Source organism: Peromyscus maniculatus, chromosome 19 (genome assembly GCF_049852395.1).
Source record: "Peromyscus maniculatus bairdii isolate BWxNUB_F1_BW_parent chromosome 19, HU_Pman_BW_mat_3.1, whole genome shotgun sequence".
Lineage (NCBI taxonomy): Eukaryota > Metazoa > Chordata > Mammalia > Rodentia > Cricetidae > Peromyscus > Peromyscus maniculatus.
The window spans coordinates 51,352,279-51,359,824 of record NC_134870.1 but is presented as its reverse complement, the minus strand read 5'-3'; positions in this window follow the sequence as shown (position 1 = coordinate 51,359,824).

Genomic DNA, 7,546 nt, shown 5'->3' with positions numbered 1-7,546 from the left:
AAAAAGTCCCAATTAGAGCAATCCTGTGCCTGATGTTCCTTGATTGTCACATTTCCTCTCCTGGGCTGATCTTAAGGACCCCAGCTGCCTGCTGAATCCTGGAATTTTCCCTTACTCTGTATTAAAAGTTTGGCCTCAAAGCTCTCTTTTATCAGTTTGACCCTGTTTTCTTCCTGCTTACTCCCCAGTTTTCCCACAGGTTCCAAGTTTTAGGATCCCAGGAAGCGCTCTTTAGCACAGATCTAATTTGTACTATTTGCTCCCTGCATTCTGCCAGCTGTGTGAACTATCAAAACAACACCTCCCTTTCATCTTCTTTTCATCTGCTTGTCCTGAGGTCAGAGATGTGGAGGTGTCATATCCAAGGTTGATATGGTGGTATTTTATTTGTACTGAAATGTAATTTTCATTGTATGTTAATAAATAAAGTTGCCCAGGGGTCAGAGCTATTAGAGCCATAGCAAGAGCATGGTGGTGGTGGCGGCGGCGGCGGTGGTGCACGCCTTTAATCCTTTAATTGGTAGAAGAGCTAGGTAGATCTCTCTGTGTTCAGGGATACAGCCAGCATTGGAGACATATGCCTTTAAGACCTGGAGGGTGGTACTTACAGGCAGTGACGAGGCAATCATGTGTTTGGGTTTACAACCAATGAGAAGGCAGAACAGAAAGACTATTTAAAGACAGACACACAGGAAGTAGCTCTCTTTCAGGGAAGCTAGGAGCACTGCAGGAGGTAAGATTTTAGCTCTGAGCTCTGACCTCTAGGCTTTCTCTTTTACATTGGTTCTGTGTTTCTTATTTTAATAAGATGGTTGGTTACATCTACATCTGGCACCCAATGTGACAAGAATCCATTAAAAACCGCTTGGGGTCGGCTCCCTAGCCCGAGCAGCAGGCTCCCTTGCCCCGGCCCAGGTCTACTTGGCCTCAGGCTGGACTAACTGTGAGCTGCTTGCTTAAAGCTGGTGCTACAAACAACTCAGGCCTGCCCTGCTGAACAGGGCCCCTGCCTGTAAAGCCAACAAACGTGGTGGGAGCTTAAGGAAGCCAGACCCAAGCCTTGACTCGGCTCAAGAGGGAACACGTGGCTGGATTTAAGCTTTAGCCAGCTATGCTTTCTTGTTTCTCTCTCTCTCTCTCTCTCTCTCTCTCTCTCTCTCTCTCTCTCTCTCTCTCTCCACACATAGGACACTAGGAGGCTATTTTGAAATTTCCTCGGATTTCTACTGTTCTATACAGATTTGGTAAGTCATAAAGGAAACTATTTAAAAGACAATTTTTTTCCACATTTAAAAAAAATGGGTTTTATGTGTACATTGGAAGAATGGGTTTTGTTTGAAATTTTAGGCAGTCTGACAATGGAACAACTATATGAGAAGATTAGTATTATTGGAATTATGCAGTTTATCACTATGCTTATCCTCATTTTACAATTTAAAAAGATAGTCAATTTAAGTGCCAGGATGACAGCTTTAGAAAAACTTGTTAAACCTGTAAAAATTCAGACAGAAGAAATTAACAGTGAAGTTGTTTCAAGTTTGGATCATAAGTTTACAGAAAGAAAGCCTGTTTTCACACAGTCACCCTTAATTTATCCTGTAACCATACAGCAGTTGCCTGATCAAATGACTACACAAAATATTTGGGCTCCAATTGAAATGTTGGATTTAAAAAGGTTTAAGGAGGCAATAGTATCTTATGACATGCATTCCCCATATGTAAAGCAAATGTTAAACTCTTGGTCAACATATAATAGGATTGTAACACAGGACTGGCAGGAGCTGGCACAAGCTGTTCTTGAACCCAGCCAGAGGCTTCAATTTCTAACTTGGTTCAAGGATGAAGCTAAAAACATAGAAAAACAATGGAGGGATAAAGGAATACAAGTTTGCCAGTATCAGCTTATTGGAGAAGGCCAATATGCTTCAGTACAAACACAGTTTATATGATGTCCAAACCCTAATTTTATGTCGAATGGCAGCCTTGAATGCATGGGACAGAGTTGAGGAACCAGGAAAAAAAACCCTGAGTCATTTACAAAGGTTATGCAAGGCCCAAAACAATCTTTCACAGATTTTTTACAAAGACTGGCTTCAGCAGTAAAGAGAATGGTCTCGGATTCAGAAGCTAGTAAGATAATAATTGAATCTTTGGCTTTTGAGAATGCAAATGCAGCATGCAAAAGAATAATCAGGCCCTCAAAGGCAAGATCTGCACCTTTGGAAGATTGGGTTAGAGATACAATTAATGTTGAGGCTCATGAGCATGATGATATGTGGGTAGGAGAAGCAATTTCAAAAGGTTTGAGGAGTGTTAGATGCTTTGGATGTGGAAAGCAAGGACATTTGAAAAGGGACTGTAAACAGGTCATTCCTAGAAACAATGTTTCTTCAAAAAACAATGACAACAGAATGCCCCTTCCTTCTGGAGTATGCAGAAGGTGTGGTAAGGGAAAACACTGGACCAAGGAATGTAGATTAACAAAGGACAGACAGGGTAATCCTTTGCCTCAGTTTTCGGGAAACTCCCAGAGGGGCCTCATGCAGGCCCCCATAGCAAATGTTCAAACCTTTACTGCAGCCATAGAAAAAAAGCCTGCTCAGAGCAATTAAATAACCAAATGCCTATTGGAATAAATCATACTGGCCAGGATGATGAAACAGAGAGAATAGAAAATTCAGGAAAAAACAAAGAACATTTTTTGGCAAACTTCTATTAATGAACAGAGACCAAAATTAATGATAAAAATAAATGGTCATATAGAATACTAACTAATTCTAGAAAAAAGGCTTCAATTAGCTGCATATATATGTCTTTGTGTTCGAGTCTCTTATCAGTTTTCTGCAGGAAATCACGGCAAGGCCTAATATCAACTGAAGTCTCCAGGAAGAAGACAGGGCCCCACAACAACAACAATTCCACGTGGACAATAATAGTATCATTAAGCTGACAAACATCATCTACAGATCAGCTTTGAACTACAAGGTGCTCAGAGCAATTTTGAGATGACTAGCTGAGATGATCCATTCTGAAATACTACTTGAATAAGGACTCGAGATAAACCCTGAAATTTGGCATTATACACAGACTGGATAATAATGAAGGATATAGTTACCTTTCCTAGAATTTGACAATTAACCTAAAATGTTTCTTTCAGGATAAAGATAACTTCGCCCATACCCAGCAGGAAGCATTTTTAAGAATACGACGCCTACATTCCCAAAGAGGTGTTGTGGGGTGGGAGGTTTTTTGGTCTTTTTAATGGGTTTTGGGTCTGGGATAATTTTCATTGTTTAGGGGGATTGGTTGCAAGTTGTTGTCAAGGGTTAGGAAAAAGGCTAAGCAAAGGAGATTAGATTTAAGGTTCTTGTTTAAAAAAAGAAAGAAAAGAAAAGAAAAAGACAATTACTAGTTTAAAATACTTTACATTATTGCCAACTATTAGGATATAAAGAAATGAAAGTTAGTAGTTAGATATTACAATAGAACTTGTAGTCATATTAGATATGTTTTAAAAATTGAGCAGATATATTTTAGACAGGTCATCTTCAAACCCTTCAGAGATCTACAGAATATGGCATTTAAAATGTTTTAATAACTTAGAAATTTTTCTTTTTTGAGACATGTCGGCTCCTGGCAGTACCAATCTACTTCAGAGAAAATATGGGCATTGAAGAAACTGCATATGGAGTTAACTTTCATTGTGGCAAAAGTTAGCCACTGGACAACAAAGTATCCTCGAATCAACAGGACAAAATGGACAGACAGGACACAAAACAAAGGAGTACTGATTGTTGCCAAAACAAGTGTGGTTATGGCTTTATCAAAAGGCATCTTCTGAGGCCAGGACATTATGGCACCATCCCTGAAGTGGCCTTTGCAATCTGGAAAAGGTACAGTGCCCTTTTCTTCGAAGGCAGCTGAACAGTCAGTGGGCCGATGGCTTCTGTTGTGCAATGGAACAGCAGCTGAAAGCTCATGCCTCTCAATAGTAGACTGGCATTTAATAAAGGGATGTGGAGAAGAAGGGGATGCTGAGATGAAGCCATATATACACAGCCAAGAAGAATGGACAGCTGAATTCAAAAACTTTCAACAATTTCCAGAATTTAAAATCCTGAATCATGATATGACACTGGTGGAATTCAGGCGTTTCTGGTACATGGACTGCTCTCACCCAATGTGAGATTGAACTGTTGACCTTGTGTACATCCTACTCCACAAATGAGTCTGCCAGATACGCTAAGCCTATAGGCTGAAGATGATGCCCCAACACTGCGGAGAAACCTCAGGTGATTGCCCAGGCTGCTGGCTGTTTCTGTCAACTCACAAAATTTTTGGAAGTTGCTTACATGCACTTCCTGTTTTTATTTTTGTTAGCTTATATTATTTCCTTCTTGGGTCTCTGAGGGAGTTGAAGATTAGTTAGTTATAGTTGAAGGTTAGTTAGTTATAGTTGAAGATTAATTAGGTTAGAAAGTGAATTAGATACATTTTGTACTTACCAAAATAGGATAGATAAGGGAATTATTTTCTCTAATTTGTCAAATACAAATGGACTAGACATTGTTTAGGTATTTGTTACTTGTATATATTGTGTATAGTTATTGTACTTGTGTATATATAGTTTTTCTTTTGTAAGTTATAACCTTTTGCCTTTTTTCTTTTTATTAAAATAGAAAAGGGGAAATATGGTGGTATTTTATTTGTACTGAAATGTGATTTTCATTGTATGTTAATAAATAAAGTTGCCCAGGGGTCAGAGCTATTAGGGCCATAGCAAGAGCATGGTGGCCGCAGCACATGCCTTTAATCCCAGCACTTGGTAGAAGAGCTAGGTAGATCTCTCTGTGTTCAGGGATACAGCCAGCATTGGAGACATATGCCTTTAAGACCTGGAGGGTGGTACTTATAGGCAGTGACGAGGCAGTCATGTGTTTGGGTTTACAACCAATGAGAAGGCAGAACAGAAAGACTATTTAAAGACAGACACACAGGAAGTAGCTCTCTTTTGGGGAGAGCTAGGAGCACTGCAGGAGGTAAGATTTTAGCTCTGAGCTCTGACCTCTAGGCTTTCTCTTTTACATTGGTTCTGTGTTTCTTATTTTAATAAGACGGTTGGTTACATCTACAGGTTGATGTAGCTAGAATTTTCCTGCCTTGCCCACAGTCAGGACAAATCTCTGTCACCCGCCAGTCCCACAGCCGCTCAGACCCAACAAAGCAAACACAGAGACTTATATTGCTTACAAACTGTATGGCTGTGGCAGGCCTCCTGTTAACTGTTCCTATATCTTAAAGTAACGCATTTCTACAAATCTATACCTTGCCACGCGGCTCGTGGCTTACCAGCATCTTCACATGCTGCTTGTCCTGGCAGTGGCTGGCAGCGTCTCCTTCTGCCTTCCTGTTCTTTTATTTCTCCTCTGTTAGTCCCGCCTACACTTCCTGCCTAGCCACGACCAATCAGGTTTTATTTATTGACCAATCAGAGCAACTTGACATACAGACCATCCCCCAGTACAGCCAAGTGCAGACCATCTCAGACACCTGCACTCAGGCCCATGGTCCTAATCATCCTCTATGCAAACCTGCTGGGTAACGCCACAAGGAACCCAAGAAGGGCTCCCACAGGACATACATTAACATCCCACAGCACTTCCCCTTTTCTTTTTTTTAAAAAGGAAGGTTTTAACTTTTACACATCTCCAAAGCCAGCTTGGTATATTTGGGAATTTGGGCGTAGCTTCTCTTACTACTTCCTGCTGGAGGGGGGCGATGTATCTTATGGGGACACAAAGAATATTTAAGGATCATGGAGTAGTCCGTGAGGCTGTATCGTCTGAGCCAGTTTCCTTGAAACAATTCTGGATGTTGAATCATCTGGGCCATGGTGTCATCAGAGACATTTCAGGTGGTCTTGGCTGGTCAAACCTGATGTATCTTAATCTGGAACAAATCCATTGCCTCTGGCTTTCTGTAGAAACAAAAGCAGAGTCTCCTTTCCAAAGCAAAACATCCTTAGACATAAATTTCAAAATTGAAATACCTTTAAAATATACACATTGATTCAACTGAGCAGTCTTTACAATCAAATGTCTTTCTGCAGTTAAAAATCCCAAAGACAATATAATCCAGACTCTCTGTGTGATATCCATCTTTACATGGCTTATTTTTTATATTACTTTTACTTTCTCTTTAAAGACTTTATTATTTTAAAACTTTCTATTTCTTTATATAACTGTCTATGTTCCTTTTCCTCTCTCTTCCAAGCCTATGTACATTTTTACACACATTGTAAAGCATTTAAAGTCTTGTTCCATCTGAATCTGTCTTATTGTGAATCTATTGCTTTAAACTGCAGCATTTGTAAGACTGAAACAGCGCTATGGCTGCTGGCTCCGCCCACCTCAGCTTCCCAACATGGCGGTGGTACGTTTACCGCCAGCTCTGGGAGCTATCATGAGTCTATGCTTTTATCTAAGCAGCGTGTAGCCCAGAAACCTTTTTTGTTTTGTAACTAGCAAAGGCTAAATCCACCACGCAGCTTAATGTGCCACTTGCAGAGGCCTCATTTCCGCCTTACTGCAGGTTAAGCGCACATGCCAGGAACGCACAAGTAGCTCAAACCGGCAGCTGCCGCTCATTTGAGAGACACAATTAGGAAGCTGTTTTTAGCTCCATTTTAGAATCTTTTCTCAGGTTTTAGGTAGAAACTCTTGCCCCACGTTGGGCGCCAGATATAGATGTAACCAACCGTCTTATTAAATAAGAAACACAGAAACAATGCAAAAGAGAAAGCCGAGAGGTCAGAGCTCAGAGCTAAAATCTCACCCTTCCGCCTGCAGTGTCCCAGCTTCCCGAATGAGAGTTCTATTTCCTGTCTGTTCGTCTATTTAAAGTATTTTGTTCTGCCTTCTCATTGGTTGTAAACCCAAACACGTGACTTTTTTAAAAAAAGAAAAGGGGAAGTGCTGTGGGATGTTAATGTATGTCCTGTGGGAGCCCTTCTTGGGTTCCTTGTGGCGTTACCCAGCAGGTTTGCATAGAGGATGATTAGGACCATGGGCCTGAGTGCAGGTGTCTGAGATGGTCTGCACTTGGCTGTACTGGGGGATGGTCTGTATGTCAAGTTGCTCTGATTGGTCAATAAATAAAACCTGATTGGTCGTGGCTAGGCAGGAAGTATAGGCGGGACTAACAGAGGAGAAATAAAAGAACAGGAAGGCAGAAGGAGACGCTGCCAGCCACTGCCAGGACAAGCAGCATGTGAAGATGCTGGTAAGCCACGAGCCGCGTGGCAAGGTATAGATTTGTAGAAATGCGTTACTTTAAGATATAGGAACAGTTAACAGGAGGCCTGCCACGGCCATACAGTTTGTAAGCAATATAAGTCTCTGTGTTTGCTTTGTTGGGTCTGAGCGGCTGTGGGACTGGCGGGTGACAGAGATTTGTCCTGACTGTGGGCAAGGCAGGAAAACTCTAGCTACAGGTTGATGCTCAGACTCTTTGTCCATTGTTCTTGACCTTAGTTTTTGAGGCCAGT